The 23,873-nt window shown below is 35.0% G+C and overlaps 1 protein-coding gene across 4 annotated transcripts in view; it reads right to left on the bottom strand.

Moving 5' to 3' along the window:
• Positions 1-23,873, bottom strand: part of CCDC102B (coiled-coil domain containing 102B) — a 188,548-nt gene that overhangs the window by 57,941 nt on the left and 106,734 nt on the right. The window lies entirely within an intron of this gene.

Raw genomic sequence — 23,873 nt, 5'->3', positions numbered from 1 at the left:
TATCCCACACCTAGCACGTTACAAAGACAAATTAAGAACTCCCCTAAACCAGTTTCTCTGACAGTCTTTGCCATTTCAGTAAGTATCAACTCTGTCCTTCCCTTTGATCAGGACAAAGATACTGGATTTATTTTTAACTCCTTTCTTTCTCTGACATATCATATCCAAACTAAAATCAAAATAATTCAATTTTGCTTTCAAAACATATAATAAATCCAACCACTTCTCTACCTCTAACTACTACTGCCCTGATCAAACACCACCATGGTCTCTCACATCAGTTATTTTAATAGCTGCCATAATCTCTGCTTCTCCGTGTAGCTCTGTAGTCCCTTTCCCAAAACAGCAGTCAAATAAAGCATTTTCAAAGTAATTCAAATCATGTAACTCTGCTGCTCAAATATTTCCAGTGGCCACCCAATCCATTCAGAGTATAAGTCAAAGTCCTTACCATCTGCCTGGTCCCGGAACCCCTCAATGCTCTTCTCCTACCCCTTATTCTATCAGTCACTCTGGCCTCCTCACTGTTCCTATACACTCCACGCAGGAAACAGCAAAAAATAAGATAAAAACAGTAAATGAAATATTGTACAGTGAAGGCAACTGAAACAATATAACAGGAAAAAAAAAACCCTGATGGCCAGTTAATAAAACAACTATAATTTTCCTTATGAAAATTGGAGTTATTTTGATCATTTTAAAATTATACTTTGGACTCAAAATCACCTTAATTTTGCCACTTTACCCTATTCAACCTCAGATTCAGATCATTGGAGTTATAACTAAAATCTAATCAGCAGCTGAAAAGTTGAAAGCTGTAGATGTGTAGATGTTAAAGATTATTCATTTAGCAGAATTATGAATGTCATCCACAGGTGATATATCACATTACTTAAATTGAAAGTGACAGAAATAGAAGGTACCTGAGGAAGTGAATGCGTCAGCATCAGAAAGCATTTTCCAAGTTCAGGTCCTTTTATTTAATAATTATTTAAGTATAGTCTCTTGTAAGACTTTTTTTTTTCTGAAATTGCATCATAATATAATTCCAAAATTCCTCTTTAAAATTCCTCTTTTCATACTGCAGTAGTTGTGAAAGGTTAAACCAGGCAACTTGTCACATCTCTGACTTCAGAAATATTTGCCATAATTTGCTTCTGGAAAATTAGCAACACTATATGTAAATATTTATCCTCCTACATTCAAATTAGCATGGAATGGAAAGTAATTTTGAAGATGATTCTGGAAAATAAAAATATTGTGTAATTTACAAATAAAAATATTTTCTTACTCAGATCAAGTAGGAAAAGAAAATTTCCTTTCAAAAATGGCACAAAAATATAATCTAACACATCCTGTTATTTTGATCTTGCCTCACATTTTATCCTTCAAAATAATCTAAGATGATTAGGTCGTTATTGCTTATCCCAAAGATCTAGCTTTTGTAAAATATTGTGTTTAATATTTACATCAATATTATTAATACAACATAATTCAATCTCTTTAAACACCAAACCCATGATTTCTCCCATAACTCTCAACAAACGATCTTGCAGTTTCATTCATGGAAAAGCAGAAAAGCTATACATAGGAAAGATCTTCAACTTCTTGTAACGTAATTTACAAATTTTCATGCATCTCTACAAATCTTTCCTTCTTTCCTCTTGTTAAAGAACTTAAATACCCTTCCTAGAGTCAAACACTAATCATTCCATTTGCAGTCAGGATTTGGTACCTTTGGGGTACTTGGCTAAACTCAAAGAATTGTTCCTCTCCTGGTTTCACTTATTTGTGGAACAGAAGGAATAGCATGGAGGACACTAGGAGAAGGAAGGGAAAAATGAAGAGGGGGAATTGGAGGGGAAAACGAACCAGGAGAGACGATGGATTCTGAGAAACAAACTGAGGGTTCTAGAGGGGAGGGGGGAAGAGGGGATGGGTTAGCCCAGTGATGGGTATCAAGGAGGGCACGTATTGCGTGGAGTACTGGGTGTTATACACAAACAATGAATCATGGGTCACTACATCAAAAACGAATGAGGAACGGTATGTGACTAATAAAAAAATAGAACTGTTCCTCTCCTGGATTTTCAAGATCTCTTGGTTTCTCCCTCATCAACATTTAGCTGCGTGTAGTTTCCATTTAGGTTGGAAAGCGAAGTTTGAGAGATCAAGTGTAGAAGATCACCTCCCTTTCTTTCTCTCTCTTCTCTCTCTCTCTCTCTCTCCCCACCCCCCACCCCCAACCTCTTTTCTGGTTTTGGAGTTTCCACTCCAGCTCTGTTTTCTCTTACTTTCAAGTGCCTTGGAAGACTGCTTACTTACATTCACGTTTTCCCCATGTTCCCCTCTAATTCATTCCTCCATTGGCTTTTGCTACACCCATTCCCAATACTTCCCAACACACAATAGTCAACTTTGTCCTTAACTTGAATCCTTGGCAGAAATTGATTATTGTTAACAGTGCCTTTATTCAAGCACTCTTTTCTTCTGGTTCATGAGAAGAAAGGTCTTCTTTCTTTGCAGTTTCCCTTTCTCTGTCTGCCTTACCTGGTGCTAATCCTCCAAACTGTCTTTTGTTTCTTTCAATATACCAACACTCGGGGATCCCATTTACTCCCATGGCTTCCACCATCATCTTACTGTTCATTGTTCACATTTCTTTCTTACACTCATAAATCCCAAATCCCACCAAACATTCCTACCTCAAGCTCAGTATACTCAGTATTGAATACATCGTCATTTCCTCTCAGGTTCTTTTCCTCATGATATGCCCTCTTTGGTGAAAGGCAATCCCATAGATAAGGTCAGAAATCCATAACTTCTCCTTCTCTCTAACCCCCTAGCATCCCCATGCATTTCCAACGTTCACTGAATCACCAAGCATCACAATTTCTTTCATTTGTATATTTCTCAACTCTCCATATCCCCCAAACAAACTTAGGACACCTGATTATTTCTTTCCGGATTACCATGACCAACTCATAGAAGTTTCCTCAATAGCTGTACCCCCAAAATCTCTTCTTCACACTGAAAGTTGTCATTTTTTTGGTAATGTAAATCAAACTGATGCTGGTTGACACACTGCAACGGCTCTTCCCACTGCCTTCATGTTGATGTACAAATGTATAATTTGCCTCTTGGAATAAGTATTGAATATCAAATAGTACGGAGTCTAAGACCAAGGTGTTAGCAGTTAGGCAGGTTCTGGTGGCTATACCATATTCTTATGAAAGGTGAGGAAAGTAAGGAGGAAATGTGCCCAAATAGAAAGTGACCCAAAATGCAGTGGACCCAGGGATAGCTAACAACAAGGTTAAGGTTCCAAGTAATTTTAATTAACTCTAAGTGCACAGAGAAGCCTCCAAAATTTATCATAGCTACAAAAATTTTAGCCAAAATTATTTAAACTAAACTTTACCTAATTTCCTCCCTCAACCTTTAAGAATGGTTGTAAAGACACAAAACAATGTTTAACTATGATTAAAACAAATTTTCTTCTATTCTCAAGTCAAAATAAAAACACTAACTAATCTTAGTGGTGTTTAAACTTTTGCTCTCATGCTGGTGTATCCTTTACTTTTTTAAAAGATTTGACTAAATAGTATATTTATTTAGATTCAAAAAATGAAATTTCTGCTGAATTTTACATATTTTAAATAAAATGGTTGCATCACATCTTACTGAATCTTAACATCAAAAAATCACAGAAATGTGACCTATCATCTATTCAAAAATTTGTATTAATTTTATTTCTTGAATTTTTATTTCTGTTCTACCTTCCCCAGATCATACTGTAACATGTTTATATTTGAAAATGTTTCTAATCAATAAAATGCAATAAAAATACATATATAAAATATGTATGTATATATTGTGACTGTAAGGTTCCAAATGTTAAAAAGTTTCTTTGGATTGAATTATCTCTACAATTATTATGGGTACATGGTTGCTTAAAAACAAGACAAGATAGCACATATTGTGATAAGTAATTATTAAATATAAACTAGTCATTTACTGGAAATGCATTTCTTAATGAGATGGATAGATACGTTTTTTCAATTAGCTTGTGTATCCATGGATGAAATTACTTATTGATAGAATGAAATAAGAATTATCATCAGTTTTCTATATTCTTTTTTTAAATGTAGGCACTAAGAAAGTTGATGACATGTTAATAGAAATGGAAGATGTTTTGTTATAGCAAAGGCATTGCTTGTGTTGTTTTTTAATATCTTTTAAGTGACAAAGCCACTTTTGATCTTACATCAAAATTAATTTTTTATTATCTATAAACTGACCAACCTATTAGGTCCTATTCCAGTATTTTTGTGGAAAAGAAAATCATAAATGACTTGAAATGACAAAGGTTTTGTGATCCATTGATTAGTTGGTTTCTCAACACCAATAATTCAAAATATCTCTATGTTTGGTACTCCTGCATTTTCCCCACTCTGGTAAAATGTTCTAAAATCACACTTGGGTTGGGAGATAAGCATGACTTTCATTTGAGAAGTAGATGGAGGGTAATGTGGGAAAAGAGAACTCACTTGAAAAGTACAAAGTTCTTTAGGCAAATGGAATTTTGAAGACCACATATGAAAGTTTGGGAATCTGAAGTTGAAATCCATATAACTATCCCGTGGGGACCTGTGGGAAGATGGCAGTGGTGTGGTGGTGGTAGTCCTTTTAGGGTCTGCAAACCTCTCCATGAAAACAGGCAGAGCAATGACAATAACAAAATTAAAACCTATGGAGGCCTACAGCAAAATGAGGTAATAAATTTTCCCTACAAACCCTAGGATACAGGTGTGTTAAGACAATCTACTCAGCTTCAAGTACTGCAGAATAGCAGCATCTGTTTGAGAAAATTAAATGGGAGCAACATTCCCTGAGAACAGGAGAACAAAATTGACAGCACACCTGCCCTGAAAGTGTGTCAGGTCAATGTGAAAACAGTAGATGAAACTAAGGGAGTTTTACACATTCTAATTGGTGAGTGAGTGCAAGAGGCTCACACTGAAGTCCAAAGTGCAACAAACAATCTATATCCTGTATACTTTCAAAGACAAAAACAGACAAAACTTCCTTTATTTTTTTTTAAAGATTTTATTTATTCATTTGAGACACAGAGATAGAGAGCATGAGCAGGGGGAGAGGGAGAGGGAGAAGTAGGCTCCCCGCTGAGCCAGGAGCCCGATGTGGGGCTTGATCCCAGGACCCTGGGATCATGACCTGAGCCGAAGGCAGACGCCTAACCATCTGAGCCACCCAGGCACCCCGACAAAACTTCCTTTAAAAACACATTCTAGGGGCACCTGGGTGGCTCAGTCAGTTAAGTGGTCTGACTCTTGATTTCAGCTCAGGTCATGATCTCAGGGTCATGGGATCGAGCCCTATATTGGGTTCCCTATTCAGCATTGAGTCCACTTGAAATTCTCTCTCTCCCTCCCTCTCTGCCCCTGCTCTCTCTCTCTCTAATAAATAAATGAAATCTTAAAAAAAAACAAAAACAAACCTGAATGAACTAAAGCAGGAAATGCTGAGAATAGAATCCATATGAACAGTGGCAATAAAGCCAGAGTGATCCAGATAAATCAGTTAGGGAACAGAGTCAGGGGGTTTTGGAAAGGACAAGAAAAAGTCATAAATTTAGGGCACTTTACACAAATACTGAGTAGTGAGCTCTAGGTGAAGCTAGAAAACACTTCTTCATCCACTCTCTTTCTATTATAAGTACAAAAAAACCTAAATCTATGTAAGAATGAGTAACAGAAAAGGATCATAGTTGAATCATATGTAATGTTATTATAAAGACAAAAGAATGAACAGAATGATGCTCTTACAGACAATGAAAAGTACGCTACAGATAATGAGGACATTCTAGAAATACACGCCCACTAGAGAAAAAGAAAACAAGAGTCAAAGTTTTCACTGTGACCTAAACAAAAATAATAAAATTATATATAATATGAAAGAGCAACACACCCAGGAATTAGAGAAACTCAGAAATGTTACAGTAATAGGAAAAAAATTAGAAAGAAAAGAAAAAGTATTTCAGAATAAACTCTAAGGAACATAAGAGCAAGTAAATGCAACAGATAATGTCTTAAGAGATAAGGTAAAAAGAAATAAGATGCTAAAAATCCAAAAGTAATCAAGATAAAATATTAAAAAGGATATCAGAAACTGACTGAGCAGAGTGACAAGGATGTAACATATTATAAATTTTCCATTTTTTTTCGACTAAAATTGCCTGAAATAGTGCCCTTCAGTACAGCAATGCACTTATCAATACACAGACTGTGGTGTTAAGATATTTCCTGTTATAAGAACCAGGAGTCTTTGAAGATGAGTCATACCGTTGAGTATATATCTTGCCATGCCATAGAGTAAGTAAACTATAAAAGATTACCGGGATTTCATCAAATATTCTCAGTTGCTAATATAAAAAAAGTTTTACTCTCTCAATATGCTACCTTTTGAATATCATTAAGGATGATAAGAACAGGTACTATAAAAAACATCCAATAAGTTTAAATTCATGAATTTATAATAATACTTTAAAAACCTAATTTAATACTGGGGAATACTAGGGATCCAATTCATTATTTTGTAAATTGGTAAAGAAAGGGGAAAGTAATCTACCTTGTATCCCAACTATGTCTAAATGAACAAAATACTGTATGAGAGGAAGTTCTTTTTTAAAAAAAAAATATATATATATATATATTTTTAAGTAATCTCTGCATCCACTGTGGCACTTGAACTCACAACCCCCAGATCAAGAGTTGCACACTACAACAACTGAGTCAGCCAGGTGCCCCAGAGAGGAAGTTTTTTTTTATTTAAATGTTCCAAATAGGGGTGCCTGGGGGGCTCAGTTGGCTAGGTGTCTGCCCTCTGCTCAGGTCATGATCCCAGGGTCCGGGGATGGAGTTCCACATCAGGCTCTCTGCTCAGCAGGCTCTCCCATTCTCTCTGCCTGCCACTTCCCCTGTTTGTGCTCACTCTCTCTGTGTCAAAAAAATAAATAAAATCTTAAAAAAAAGTTCCAAATAACTTCAGAAGAAATAATATAATTAGAATATCACAATTTTGCAACTCCGAAATAATGGAATGAGCACCAGTCTATCAGCACCACAAAGAAACAAACGAACACCACATGCTTTCTAATGAAGAACATATTATCTAGGAGACAGTCTTGAAACTGAATCAAATCATACCTCCTGATCCAACTAACATTTAATAGGAAATACAGAAGACAGAGTAACATATTAAACCATACAATGTATAAATGCAATCTACAGAATCCAGAAAGAATCCTAAAAGATAAATAACTTATTTTTTAAAAAACAAGCAAATTATAAGGAAAAAAAAGTTGCACAAAAAAACCTTCATATTAAAGTGCACTTAAAAAGACATTCGATTAAAATTCCTAAGCTTTATTTGACTTTTGATTCAATTAAGTAAACTGTGAAAACAAAATCGACATTTCTTAGAAAACTGGAAATTTGAACACCAAATATTTGATATTAGCAAATTATTGTTAATTTTTTAGGTTTCAAAATGGTATTGCTATGTTTAACAAGAGTCCTTATGTTTTGAGATACATATAGAAATAGGTCCAGATAGAATAATACATAGTTGTAATGTGGATGGATTTGGTATGGGTAAAAATGATTAGCCAAGAGATAATCATTATTAAATATAGCTGATGGAAAAACTGGGGTTCATGATAGTATTATTTCTGTTTTTGTATATAGTTGAGATCTTCTATAGTAAAAAGCTTAAAAAATAACAGTCCCTCAGCTTGTAAAATCTCTTACCCCTGTGCATGAGCATACTTGGAAAGTTGCCCAACTCTGGCTTATCTTAAAGTACAGGATCTATTAACCTACAATCTTTTGTCTGTTAGTAATTCAGGTCCAGAACCTGTATCTATTAAAGACATTAGATTTTCATATAGAAACCATGTAATATACATGTTACAGGAGGTGACTTTTTTCTTCTATATGTGGTTGTGAGGGTGCGGATGAATACGAACGGTAGTTCATCCAAGAGATAAATCAAGTCGTAAGATTATAAATCAAGAGTATGAAAAGTAACACATTTCTATTGTGTCCATTGGAAAGTATTCATTTTGAATACCACTATTCTGTAATACTACCTGACTTTCCCAATTGCATTAAACTGCAGGCTCAGTACTCGCTTCAATAATCCAAGGTTATACATTTTATTGATAGCTGATTTCTGTCCACAGAATCACTCAAAGGCCAGGGGAAAGCCAATTAGAGTCCCAAAGAATAATTTATTATTCTTAACAGATTTATCCACAAGGTTATCAAAGAATATCACACTGGTCAATGGAGGATTAATCATGACTTGAAGAGAATGTTCATCTGAGAAATTTAATTTGTACTTCATCAAGAAGTTAACTAGTATATATTTTAGATAAAACATCTAATAAAAGAGTACAATGAGGTGCAGTTCTTTGTGTGGATGTTTGTCAAGAGATGTTTATACAAACTTGTTTTACCAATAGAAAGAAGTTATTTTGCACAATGATTGATGAACAGGGAAATCAATCACTTCCCTTTATTCCATGTTGCATCTAAAGATATTGTTTTTTCCCCTCTTAACTTTTGATTTACCCATTTCTAACAATTTCAGGTACTAAATCACAACAAGAACAACAAAAATTGTACTTCTTAGTCACAGACTCCCAATAAAATTTCTAGCCTTTTTATAAAAGAGTAACAGCAGAGTAGTCAAAAGGATACTAGAAAAACATCAGGAAGGTTGTGTTCTAGATCTGGTCCTACTAAAGCTCTTCTCTGACCTTGGACAATCAGACTTCTGGACTTCAAATTACTTTGCTTTTCAGAAAAGGAGTAAGCTAGATTTTATTCTGTGTAATTTTCCGGGGTCAATATTATGTGAAAGTGAGAGACTGAAATTATATGTCTCTTGATAAATTAGCAAAAGGAAGAATGATTAACAGGTTAGAAATTATGTAAAAAAATAAAATGTTACCTAAAAGAAGGTAGTAACTTTTGTACTTTTTTTAATCCAGAAAATAAAATATATTTAATACAAATATTATTTAAAACAAGTTATCACGACTAACCAAAACATTTACAAAGCATATGTAAAACACATTCTAAATAAAAACTAACTGCTTTTTTCAAAAGCCATATGTAAGGGAAACAGGATGGAACATACTTCTAATATATGGTCAGAACAATAGTGACTGCAGATCAGGACAGAGTAGCAGAAACCAAATCTGCCAACATGAAACCACTAAAATAGCAAGAAAAATAGAGCAAACAAGTATTGTAAAAACAGTAATTATCAGGCAATTCCTAAGAAATGGAAAACAAAGAAAAATAGCCCTAAAATTGCTCATTTACTGCCTGGAGGGAATTTTCAACTCATAGATTAGGAAGGAAAAGCAAGGTGGCCTCGGAGTTGAGGTGAAGCTGGGAACGAAGCGCGTTGAGGCTTAGTGTGGGCAACAGTTCCAAAAGGGTTCTAAGCAGAGGGAGAACCCTGGAGGTCTACCAAGTACTCACCAGGGTGGTGACCAGAGCATAATTTTGAGGAAACTTAACCCCAAAAGGATTAAAAGAAATAATCCCTACAATAAAAATAAGGCCAGTAATAATAATTCTTATTTCCAACTACCAGAGATAAACCTCACAGTTCACCGCCCATTACGTGAAGTACTCAGAATGGTTTTGCCTCTGGACTCAGTAGAAAAAATAACCATAGACTAAATGCTACTCTGCTCTCACCTAACCAGACTTAAAAGCTTCACGAGAAAAAAGATAAAAATGTCTCCAAGTAATGGAATTAGGTCACAGAAAAAAGCTCAAAAATATTTTTTTAAATCTAAAAATATTCAGCACCCATTCAACAAGGTAAAATTCCTAATGACAGGAGTCCAATCAAAAATTACATGTCTTGCAAACAAATAGGAACTGATGACCCATAATGAAGAGCAAAATCATTCAATTGCAACTTGCACAGAAATAATAAAAATGATAGAATTAAAAATGACCAAGAGGGCTTTAATGTTCCCCTCTGCTTGATTAAACTTTAGACAGCTTTATTTGTGATGACATACTCTTTACTTTTCATTTTCTTAGTGTTTCTTTTGAAAACAACACCTGAAAAAAAGAAAAAGAAGGAAAGAAAGAAAACACCTGGCAATTGTAAATTCCTTCTCTATCTCTTTGAGGTATAAATCTTATTCCAGCCTTCTGCCAGCTTCATAATCCAGGCATGTCTTTCTCTAGGAGCTGGGAACCATCTCTTTGAAATGTAATCGTGAAGGAGATAGCACTCTTTTGCTGATCTCTATGGGAGGGTAGAGGCCTAACTTCCATTGTGCTAGTTAGCAAATACTGATAACCAAATCATAGAGAAGACCATCTGAAAACTCAGGAATGATCAAGGTGCTAGATACAGCCCACTAACCAAACTTCCTCTCTCAAAGCCCTCCAGTATATTTCCATTAGCTCACCACAACAGGACTACAATGGGTGCTAATTAGCAAGCTCCAAGATAACTTCAAGTGGCTTGATGTAATTGGAGTCCCTGAGAAGGGGTTGGGGACAAATATTTTAAAAAATGATCAAAAATTTTCCAAATTTAATAAAAAGCCTAGATACATAGATTCAGAAAATTCCACAAACTCAAGTGGAAAGATATTTAAAGATTATATCAATACATATCAAAATCCAATTGCTCAAAGCCAGTAATGAAGAAAAAGTCTTTTTTTCCCCATCATTTATAACTATCAAATGTCCTTTAAGGATCTTTTTTTTTTTTAAAGAGATTAATTTATTTGAGAGAGAGGAGAGGGAGAGAACGGTGTGGGGCGGGGGGGGGCAGAGGGAGAGAGAAACTTAAGCAGGCTCCACGCTGAGTGCGAGCCCAATGCACAGCTTGATCTCACGACCCTGAGATCACGACCTGAGCCAAAACCAAGAGTCTGACACTTAACCGACTGCACTACCCAGGCTCCCATAAAGGTCTTTTTTTAAAAAAAAATGTTGTCCAGTTTAGACACAATTGACATACAACACTGTGTAAGTTTAAGTTGTACAATGGGATGATTTGACACTCTTACACATTGTGAAATGTTTACCACAATGAAGTTAGTTGACACACCCTTCACCTCCTACAATTATCATATTGCTGTTATTGTTGTTCTTGGGAAAATACTAAAGCCCTATTCTTACAGCAACTTGTAAATAGACAATCCAGCATTGCTAACTAGATTTACCATACTGCTCTCCTGCCAGCAATGAATGAGAGTTCCTGTTGCTCCTCATCCTTGTCAGCATTTGGTGTTGTCAGTGTTCTGGATTTTGGCCATTTTCCTAGGTGTGCAGTGGTATCTTACTGTTGTTTTAATTTTCATTTTCCTCATGATATAGGATGTGGAGCATCTTTCCATATGTTTATTTGTCATCTGTATATCTTCTTTAGTAAAGTGTCTAAGTTCTTGGCCCATTTTTAAATCAGGTTGTTTGTGTTCTTACTATTGAATTTTAAGAGTTCTTTGTATATTTTGGATAATTAGACCTCCTAATAATTTTTTTCTGAGGTTTCCATAAAAAAAGATCAGCATAATGTTTATGTCTTTATTGAGTTGTGGCAGGGATAGTGGCTGAGAGAGCAAATTACAGAAGCTGTATTCAAAAACCAACATAAAGTGGAAGAAGCCAGTCAAAATTCCATTTATATGAAATGTCCAGAATTGGCAAATCTATAGTGTTCAATTGGATTAGTGATCACCTAAAGCTGTGGTGGTTGGAGGGCCATGCTAATGGACAGAGGTTTCTCTTTGGGACTGATGAAATGTTTTAAAGTTGATTGTGGTGGTGGTCACACAAGTCTGAATACACTGGTCACTGAACTGTACTCTTTAAGTGGATGAGTTGTGCAGTCTGTGAATTATATAGCAATAAAGCTGTTAAAAATATGTAAAGAGCAAAGATTACTTCCTTGAAAGAATCACAGCAATTATGCCTTCTGCTTTAATTTTAAATCGCAAAGAGCTTCTGTTAGGAGCATTCTTAATGAAACTACCTGAAACACAAAATGAGCTTTCACCTCTTAATTTGTCTCATTGGCATCCCTATCTGAGGAAGAATTAAAAAGCCTACTCACTCACATCTCTGTGTATTTCATTACTTAACATTGAGATTGTGGTTCAAAGTGAATTTGATACTTCCCAAACTCTCGGTCAGTATTAAAATAGAACTTAAACTTATGATTTAAGTCTAAAATGCATACAATGCTGTTTCCTTTTTATGTAAATAAGTTACTTCTGGAAACATTACATCTTATATAATTTTTCACTAATTTGGTGACTTGAAGTTGGTTAATGCATTCCTCCTCTCCCCTAACATATGGCATTTTTGAAATCTTTGGAGATAAGAGCCTGACCTGTGCAAATCCTTCCCACGACCAAATAGCTGACAATCCACTTTTCTTCTTTGGGACATTGTGTCTTTTTGTGTAAACAGTGCTATATGTAGAATCAGCAAAAGCCATCTCTATAGAGCGGCAGGGGAGGGGGAGCCAGAACAATGGAAAATAGGCCAAAAGCAAGCGGTTGGTATCCTCCAGCAACTCTCCTTTCCTTGCCCTAAAACGTTTGCCCACCCTCATTCAGTCCACTGCAAGTGTCTTTTGACTGCTTCTCACTGAGTCAGACTCGGGTAGTGAAAGGTGTCTCTGTCCTGAAGGTGATTATTGTCTAGGTGAAGAGATAAGAAGCAAGCAGGCACTTATAATAATCAATAAAATAATAGTGTGGACACCAGGAAGTCGCACTATGCAGAAGAAAGCCATCTGCTGGAACCTTGGAGGCTGAGCTAAGGGAAAGCAGAGGAACATGAGTAAATTCAGGTTTGACAGAAGTCGATTTTTTTTTTTTTACAACTGGGGACAAAGCACAATTAGGAATAAAAGTAAACAGTTATTTAGAACGAGGAAACAACATTCACAAATTTTGGAAAGCTGACATATACCATAATGTATCACAAAATCCTGACAAATAATATAAAGGTCTAGGAATAACTACTAAATAACAACTAAAAATTTCTCCTAGACTTTTGAGTGTGTACACTGTCATCCACTTTTATTATGACTGTGACTATGTAACATCATTTTTTTATATGTAACATCATTTTTAATAAAGAGGGTTTATTTAGTCTTTCCTCCAGAATAGTTGATCAGTTTTTTGTGAAATAAGTTTGGATAAATAAGCTCACAGGATAACACACAAGCCTATTTGCTGTTGGGAATATTCACTTTTTGAAACTTGTACCCCACAAAGATAGGTATCCCAAAATTTATCTTTTATATGATTTTCATTTAAAAGTATCAAGTATATTTCTGAGAGGAGAGAACTTCCATACTAACTAGGTATACATAACAAACACATCCAAAAATATATTCCACCAGATATAAACTGTATGTATCCTCAATTCAATTTCAACTTGGTAAGACTCCAAATATTTCCACATCTACTTTATGTCCAAGAGAGAAGAGGAGAAGAGTGTTGGGGGCAAATTCAGAGTGGAAAGAGGCAGAGGTTTAAATAAGGCTCAATTATCTTATTTTTGCAAATTACACAAAAATATATGAACATATTTACATCTTGCTAGGATGGCTTGCTAGGTCCTAGAAGGGGTCCACGTCAGGGGCATGGAGCTGAAACTTCTTCAGCTTGTCTGTACAGCGGTCTTTGCAGAGAAGGAGAACTGAAAGCAGTATATATAGTTCAAAACACTAAATCACCAAGTCACAAGTATCTTTCTTTTATCACAGTATCTTCTCTACAATACATAAATTATTTTTAAGTTAATCTACCAGTCAATATGAAAAATAAGGAATGTATACATTCCACTTCATAATTTATGTTACTAACTAGAAATACATGTAACTGTTTCAGTTACATGTATCAGATCATCAGATGGAAAGAAACCAGGACTTGCAGTGAGTAGATCTGGTTAAGCTATGGGTTTTTCAGTGAGGCTGGTATATTAGTCAGGGTTCATCAGAGAAACAAATAGAATATATATATCATTCTTATTTTGTTTTGTATTACATTATAATCTTTCCATATATTTTTACATTTTATTTTTTTTCCCATAAAGATACTTATCATGAGGAATTGGCTCACATGATTTATGGAGGCTGACAATTCCCAATTTCTGCAGCTGGCAAGCTGAAGAGACCAAGGAGAGCCAGTGGTGAAAGTTCCAGTCCAAGTTAAAGACATGAGGACCAGAAGAGTCCATGGTAGAGGTCCAGTCTGAGTCCCACAGGCTTGAGACCCAGGAAGAGCTGATGTTTCAGTTCAAGTCTGAAATCAAGAAAAACTGATGTCCTAGCTGGAAGACAGTCAAGCAGATGGAGTTCCCTCTTAGTTGCAGGAGGGTCAGCCTTTTTGTTCTATTCCCACCTTTGGCTGATTAGATGAGGCCCACCCACATTAGGAAGAGCAATCTGCTACTGATCCAAATGTTAATCTCATCCAGAAACACCCTCAGAGACACACCTAAAATAATATCTGATCAAATATCTGGGTACTCAGTGATGAGTAAAGCTGATCCGTAACATAAAATGAAAGATTGCAATCAGTTTTGAGGCTCTCAAGGGTCCTCCCAACCCTGCTCTGAGATCTAATGCTTTACAGCAGCAGATCTTAATTTGGGGTGTATATCAGAATAATGAGATTCTAAAAGTACAGATACATGATAAGCACTCCTAACTAATTAAATCAAAATGTCCAAAAAGAGACCTGGAGATATATATATATATATATATATATATATATATATAAATTCAATTCCTTTCAGGTGAATCCTATGGATTCTGCTAATTCAGTACAACTACATTAAAGGATTATTTACTATTTTTTTTCTGAAGTTCAGATTATCCATGGGAGAACCCTTATGAGATTCCACTGGCTCATTTCACCTACATTAGAAGAAGTTTTAATGTGAATGTATAATTATATCTTCCATTGTCTTTGATCACAACTTCAGAATTGTATTACAAAGGAAAATTGCCTCATGTGACAACTACACATTCTAAAGTGCATCCTAAAGAATAGTCTCTATTCCAGTTTGCCATCTGTGTCTTTTCAGTCCTCCCATATGATCCCTGTTAAAATACCAGGTAAAGAAGCCTTCTGTATGTAGGATTTCTTAACCCTCATTAAAACTACTGGTACTAATTAGAATGCACTACAGCCCTGGAGAGGAGTCAGTGATGCTCTGAGTCTCCACCACATGAATAGCCCCTTCCCATCAGAAGAGCTCACCTGAGTTCCTTCCACGTAACTTGCCCTACTCTGAGCTGCTACCCTCTCCTTTGAACGCTGCTATCTAGAGGGTGGTCGTGATCTATGAAATAATCTAAGGCAGGAACTCATTTCAGCAGGGGTAATAACTAAATGAAAAGAGAAGGAAACCACACAAAAACCTGCACCCAAATGCTCATAGCAGCCTTATTCATAACTGCTAAATTTTGCAAGTAACCAAGATGTTACTATATGACATTCTGGAAGAGGCAAATCTATGGGGACAATATAAAGATCAGTGGTTGCCAAGGGTTAAGGGAGCAAGGAAGGATAAACAGACAGAACACAGCAGATTTTTAGAACAGTGACAGTAAAAATACTCTGTGTGATACCATAATGATGGATACCTATTATTATACATTTTTCTAAACCCACACAACTCACAACACCAAGAATGAATCCTAGGGTAAATGATGAACTGTGGGTGATTATCATGTGTCAATGAATGTTCATCCTTGGTAAAAAAAAAAAAAAAAAAAAAAAATCTAGCATTCTGGTAAGTGATGATGCAGCAGGCTAGTATGTGTGGGGGCAGGAGGTATATGGGAGAACAGTTTAAGGATTCCTCAAAAAATTAAAAATATTGTCATGCGATCCAGCAATCCTACTTATGGGTATATACCCAAATAATTGAAATCAGAGTCTCTAAGAGATACTTGTTCATGTTCATTGCAGCATTATTTACAGTAGCCAAGATATGGAAACAAAGATCTATTTACAGATGAATAAAGAAAATAGTGGTATATACATATAGTGGTATATCATCTAGCTTTAAAAGGAAGGAAACCCTGCCATTTGCAACAACAGAGATGAACCTACAGGAAATCATGCTAAGTGAAATAAGTCAGTAACAGAAAGACAAATATTGCATGATTCCACTTATATGAAGAATCTAAAATAGTCAAACTCATAGAAACAGAATAAAATGGTAGTTGCCAGGGGATAAAAGAGAGAGGGAAAGGGGGAACTGTTTTTAAATGGGTATAAAGTTTCAGTTATGCAAGATGAGTAAGTTCTAGAGATCTGATGTGCACTATAGTACTTACAGTTAATATGGTATATGCACTTTAAAATATATTAAGAAGACAGATCTCGTAGTAAGTGTTCTTACCACAACACACACACACACACACACACACACACACACACACACAGAGAATACAAGATAATTTCAGGAGATGATGGAAATGTTTAGTACCTTGGTAATGGCAATGGTATCACAGATGTATGCATATGTCCAAATTCATCAAAATGTATACATTAAATGTATTTTGCATATTATACCCCAATAAACTAAAAAAATTTCATTAGAAACACTTGGAATTCCCCAAAAATGCAACCTCCAAACCCCAAAAACTCAAACTTCTAACTCTAGAATCCTTTTCTTCAAACTATATATTCGAAAAAAATTTGAAAAGCATGTTTCTAAATTTACAAATGATATGTAATGCATATGAAAAAATGGACAATTTAAAATATATCATTTCAGGTTTTTTATATCATACAGAATTTTTTAAATGGTATACCATACATTCTTGTTCTAGATCAGGTTTTTTCATTCAGTTGTATACAATCAAATACGTTTGGTGTCAGTACATGGTAGGGGTGAATTGGGGAAGGGAAAAGATGGCAGGTGTCTTTGTTCAATCTTCTTTGCAACATGAAAACTGCTCCTAAAGGTAAGAATACTAATGCTCTTTACTGAAAGGAGGATTCTTATCTCCAGAATGGTCCTAACTGAATGTCCTTATATAGAGCCTTCTTATAGGAAAAGGTAAAATAAGAATCTTTAGATTTATGAGTCATGCACTGCTGGAAAATGTCCTGTCAACTCGGATACAAAATAAAGGTATTTCATAGACCAACTGTCCCCACTCTGTGGAACCATTGTGTAACCCAGGGAACTTATCTTTTTTTTCCTTTTGACCACTTTTATCATTATTCTCAAACTATTAATTTCTATAATTAAATATCAACTGATTCCTTTGTGTTATGTTTTAATTTTTAAAATAGTATTGCTTAACTTAAACAGATGTTGAAGCCTCTGATTTCAACCTGCCCTTCTCTTTATATGTAGCCGCAGGCATATCTATTCCTATCTATATCTTTGTAACCACAAGCAAAGTGGGTTCTGAATAGCCTAATTTTCTTTCATAATTCTTAGAGTAGCCTTCGAGCTAAGTCAGTCATCACAGTGTTCTGAGCGTTACCTTGGCAATGTCTATAAATTATCCACTAGTAGTTCAATTAATTCTGACTTATGTAATTTAGTGCTTATATTATTCTTAATTAGGTTTGTTTAAAAGGTCTTGAAGGCACTTATATCAGCAAACTGGTGTCCCATATGCTTCATTGTTCTTATACATTTATAGAATTCTAATACGGTATTTTATCAGCCTCAGTCTTTGGCCTGATAAGCTAATTTGTGTCTTGCAAAGAACAAACTGAACAGATTTTCATGACAGATAGGATGTTAGGGGTGAAGGTTCACTCCAGTGCCCTGGAAAATCTAAAATCCTCAGGGATGTAGAGCAGTAGCCTCATCAGGCTAATAAAAGACAAGTCTAGGATTTCCCCTACCCTTCTTACACTATAGAGGCAGTGATCATTCAGAAATATAAGCATATAGAGCCAGAGAAAAAAAGGGTGGGTCACTACAAATTATAATACCATTTGTTCAGCACTGGCTAGAGGGAGATGAATAAAGCAGACGTGATATATATTATCATGAAGCCGACTGTTCAAAGGGAAAGGCATTTTGTGTTTTGTAAATAAACACAAAAATAAGTACACGTTTTGAAAAGGTCTTTTAAAATCTTGCATATTTCTTTGAAGGAAAACAGTAAAGGAAGCATTTGTTTTTGGACTGAAACCATTCCTCTTTATGAAGCGATATGTAAACTGAGGTTAATGGCAAGATGTGACTGGCCGGTAGGAGGTGAAAGCATTTTGTGTGACTGTTCTAGACAAAGAAAAGAGCATGGACCAAAAGGTACTAGTAAAGGTTCTCCAAAGAAAAAGAAAAAAATATATATATATAAATATAAATATAAACATAAACACATATATAGATGAGAGAGAGAGATTTACTACGGGAATTGATTCATATGGTTATGGAGGCCAAGAGGTCCCAGGATCTGCAGTCTGCACACTGGAGAACCAGGAGAGCCAGTGGAGTAAATTCTAGTCCAAGCCCAAAGAGCTGAGAATTAGGAGCCAAAGGTAAAATTCCCAGCCCAAATCTGAAAGCCCAAGAACCAGGAGTGGTGATGTTTGGGGCAGGAGGAGATGGATGTCCCAGCTCAAGCAAAGAGCAAATTCACCTTTCCTCTGCCTTTATGTTCTATTCAGACCCTCAGTGGATTGGTTGATGTCTGCCTACACTCGGGAGGGAGATTTTCTTTACTCAGAATACCCATTCAAACTTTAATCTCTGCCAAAAACACTCTCAAAGACCCACCAGAAATGTTTACCAGAGACCTGAGCACCCCTTAGCCCAGGTAAGCTGACATACAAAATTAACCATCACAATTAACCATCACATCACAACTGTTTGTCAGCTTGGCATCCATATGCATCCACACTTAATCTTCACATAAAGACAAAAACAAGGTCTTAATTCCATCTAACATGATACAACTTTTCTGCATAGAACTGAAAATGCACTAATCCTTCTTCAGAAGAAGAGGTAAAGTCCCTGAGTAATGTTTACTCTTCCCTGATATCCCATAAGTTAAATACTCTGAAGTAAAATTAATAATGCTTAAATACTGATATTAAAGCAATACATGTTAATGATAGGGAATCGGATAGGAAAGAAAACAAAGATATAAAGAGATAAACAGTGTTGGTTTCTGCCGGCAGATAGATAGGGAGAGAGACAGGCACATTCACAGCAAAACAAGGAAGAAATACTCATGACACTTACAGTCGTCATTTCTATGACTGGCCACCTGGTTGTATCTCCTTCAACCATTCACTCTGTCTTCCCTTTGTCTTCAGCAAGCACCTAGATGGGTCATGATTCTTTACCCGGTGGGATGACCCAAACCTTCATTCCTGAAGGCTCAGGACCATTACTAATCCTGACTGCATTGGATTGTTGTAGTTTTCCATCAACCTAATCACAGGGTATGGTAATACTAAGACTCCCTAAGGGATCTCCTGCATTCCCGATACAATCTTCCTCAGCTCCATGGGGGAGCACCAGTCCAAATTCCCCCTGGTAGTCCGGATCAATCACCCCAGCCAGCACAGGAACAAGTATCCATGAGTTGATTAAAAAAAAAAAAAAAAAGTGAAATCATGTAGACTATGGTAAATAGTAAAGGGAGGGGAGCTTTTTTCTCTACTCAAAGCATCCATCCCTGTGGGTGGCCAGCTATTTGCCTAAAACTCCAGAGGTCGTTCCTGGAGCGCGTATTGTTGGTGGAAATGTAATTTGGTACAGCCACTGTGGAAAACAGTATGGAGGTTTCCCAAAAAATTAAAAATAAAAATACCACATGATACAATAATTACACTACTGGGTATTTACCCAAAAAATGAAATAATAATTCACAAAGATATATACATCCTTCCATCTATTGCAGCATTACTTACAATCACCAAAATATGGAAGCAACCTAGGTGTCCAATGACATAATCTTTTAAAAAGTGAAGGTATCTTCAACCAAACTTCAAGTAAAAAATAAATAAAGAAAAATTTAGAAAAAATCTTATATCTGAAAAAATTAAAGGTAATAGTGTAGTTTTAGCTACATATAATCCTAATTCCAACCTTCTATTTCCCCAAAATCAGAAAAGTGTTTTGAGGTATTTGAGATAAGGCTTTATTGACCGCCTTTAGTGCCATATATGGCCCCACAAAGCCTGTCTCTATAAGTATTTAATATAAATATTATAAAAGAACATTGTAAATTATAAATTACTAGAAACATTATTATCACAAAAAGAGAGAAGATTCCTCAATAAAATCCTTTACAAAATTCCAGTAAGAGTACAAAATTTTCAAAGACAAATTACATTTCATTTTTCTAAGTTACATTTCATTTTTCAGTTTGAGACCAATTTTAAAATCTTAGCAGTATTGTCCATATATGGTAAGATATCTTCCATTATGGAAAGAATCAGAGTCATTTATTGTTAAAGCAAAAGTACCATAATTATTTGTAATCAATATTACTTCCATAAATATTCGATTCTCCAGATCATGAGATTCCATGAAAATAACCATTTCAAAAAATTGGAATTCATATTGTAATTCCAAATCAATACTTACACATGTGCAAAGGAAAACCTGAATAAGTATTAAATTCAGCATGGGAACAGCATTTGGAATATAATCATTTCTACTACTCATTGTCTTGGTTGTGTTTTAAATACATATTAGATTTTACAATTAAGTTCTTATATTTACTCTTCGCTAAATGTCAGTGATTTAAGAATGATTTCCCTCTAAAGATGCCTGATTTTCAAATACATTTTTAAAAACCTTAGTCTATTAAGCACATCTGTTTCCATCTCTAAAAATTGCTAATCTTCCTATCAGCAGTTCCGAGCCAGGCATGTATTTGCTTGTAACAGTTTCAGGTATCTAAAACAGAATTACAGGGGCGCCTGGGTGGCTCAGTCGGTTAAGCGGCTGCCTTCGGCTCAGGTCATGATCCCAGGGTCCTGGGATCGAGCCCCATGTCCGGCTTCCTGCTCAGCAGAGAGCCTGCTTCTCCCTCTCCCTCTGCCTGCCACTCTGCCTACTTGTGCTCTCTATCTCTCTGTCAAATAAATAAATAAAATCTTAAAAAAGAAATAAAAAAAAAATAAAACAGAATTACATTTGTATTCAAAAATTTTTTATAGATAAGGAGCTACAGTGAAAGTGAAAGACACTTATCATAATTTTTGAGGAATGGAGTAAAAAAGAGAATTCACATGAAGTTCCAAAGGATACATCATGACACATTTCCAGATTGTCAATCAACTGAATAGAAACTTTGAATATTTTACACTTATAATTACTCTACAATGCCATCTTAAATGTACCATAAAATTCTTCTTGTTCTAATCTATGATAAAACAATTAAGCAAAGTATACATAAAAATTACGTGACAAAGTATTTTTACTTATTCAGTTTTTAAATATTTTCAAATGTTCCACAATATTTTATAAAATAATTTAAACATATGTGCATATCACATCTTTTCAAAAAGGCTTTAAAGATTATCACAAATTACATTTTTAGGGAGTAGAAAGAGATTTTAAAAAGTAATCTCATATAAATAAATCAAACGTTTTTTTCCTCTGTTAAAATTAACTTTCCATAAAACTTTTTTTATTAATTGTCACTTCCACTCAGTGTTCAAATTTGTAGTTCATTAAACTGAAACATGTGCTCAAAGTTTAAATAGTTGAACAAATTTTTCACAACAATGTTGACGTTTCCCCCGTTCCAAAACCTCTATAATTTTATCTAGTAAAAGGATCACATGTATGTACTAATGAACTAATATGTACTAATACATATTTCTGTATGTGTATCAAAATGTAGACCTATTTTACACTGTAAAATGCTATATTGGTTTTATTTTTTCTCATCTATAAAGCTTTGTTAAAGTAGACATGTTCCCACTTAATGTCCAAAATATCATCTTTGAATATAAAACATTAAATATTTAAAATATACATATCCTTTGTAAACCAACTCAAAACCATGCCTTTTTTCAAAAACAGTTGCTACATAAATGTTAAATTACTTGAAAAAAAAAAAAGCATTAAGAAACCAATGTTGTCAAGTCTGCAGTGTCCACTAGTGGCAAGAAATAGTAAGTACACATTTGTTTTAAATTTAAAACCCATTCTATCTTCAGTATTAGTTTTCTCAAATTTAGAGCCCATTAAATTATAGGGGCAAATACACATACACTCTAAACACATATGATTGTTGTAATCTGAACTATTTTCCTGTATAACATTAATTTACTGTCCTTGTTCACACTCAGAGACATCATGTTCAGTTACATACCTGTGAATATAAATACTGTGAATTTATACCATGAATAATAATACTATGAATCCATATATAAATGCATGTGTATGTGTACACACACATAAATTGTGTGTGTGTGTGTGTGTGTGTGTGTATACACATATATATACATATACATATATATATACATATACCGAAAGCTTGAGCTAAAAACAAAACAACTCTGACAACCTGACGTGAATCTATAAAGGAGAGGTAAACTTTGTGTGGCTTGTTAGCTTTGTTTAATTTAGCCCTCACTGAGAAATGTTCTCATACTAACTGTCTGTGGCTCTCACTGAAATGATCTTTTGTTAATAAATGATTTTTAAGCAGGAGATATTTGCTTAATAATATTAGGAAAAGCTCTTCCTCATTTTAAATCTCAGGGGTCCCCTGTGTTAACACAGCTGACTATTTCTGAGCCAGTGCATGATCATTACTATATTCCACGGACGTCAGAACGCCCACATGTGACTCATAAGTCAGGCTTATGCTGGCAAGTAAGGTTCCTCATGTGAGTTCAACAAACGTAATGACTCTAAACTTTACCACTTGCTGGAAACAAATCTGAAGCAACATTAATATGGGATTTCATAAACAAAAAGAAATACCGCTTACCACGTTTTTTAACAACGGATGGAACAGTGCTTTTGATTAAGGTACAATTACATACTTGGTTTAGAGACTCACCTTCTTTTAGACAGCTGGTCAGCATACATATGCTTTGTATGTTTCGATATATACACATGTGTGTATATATATACATGTACTATATAATATATAATACAGCATATATAATTAATATAATACATATATAAATAAACACACTATATATACACCCAACTAAGTGTTGACTCATTTGAAGCATTTGGCTTGTCATCATTTTGTCAGGACTTTTCTTTTCTTTGCTCATTATTCTATCCCACATGCTTACCTAGAACAATGCTTTGGTACATACAAGATGCGCAATTAATACTGTTTTAACAATGAATATTAATAAATCATTGAAATGGGAAAGGTTCGTGACAGCATTTTATTGATGAAAATGCAAAGGAAAAGTATAAAGGCAAGTTGCTGATCCTGAATGATCCATAAAGCCAGTATGAAAAGAACCTAGGTGCACTTGAGATATATTGGTATTTTCACACTGCCACAGAAAAGAATAAGATAAAATAGTTTATTGTAAGTGTTACGGTGTGATGACCTCTTTAGCATTCCCCTCACATGTGCCTGGAATGGACAGTTAATCGTCTAATGTTGATCATTAAAAGTATGTGTTATTTAGAACAAGATTTCTTATGGGTTGAGTTTAACTGAGTTCACATGGACATATGAGTTAAAATATCCCTCTTGTGGAGGAAATTCAATTTTTTACTTTTCCTCCTGTCTATGGAGCTTTCTGCCTAATAGGTTACACATCTGAACAGAGAAAACTGTCAGTTTCATTTTTTCCT

This window comes from Zalophus californianus, chromosome 14 (genome assembly GCF_009762305.2).
Source record: "Zalophus californianus isolate mZalCal1 chromosome 14, mZalCal1.pri.v2, whole genome shotgun sequence".
NCBI classification, from domain to species: Eukaryota; Metazoa; Chordata; class Mammalia; order Carnivora; family Otariidae; genus Zalophus; species Zalophus californianus.
Note: the sequence above shows the minus strand (reverse complement) of the source record. Positions and strands in the feature narration are given on the sequence as shown.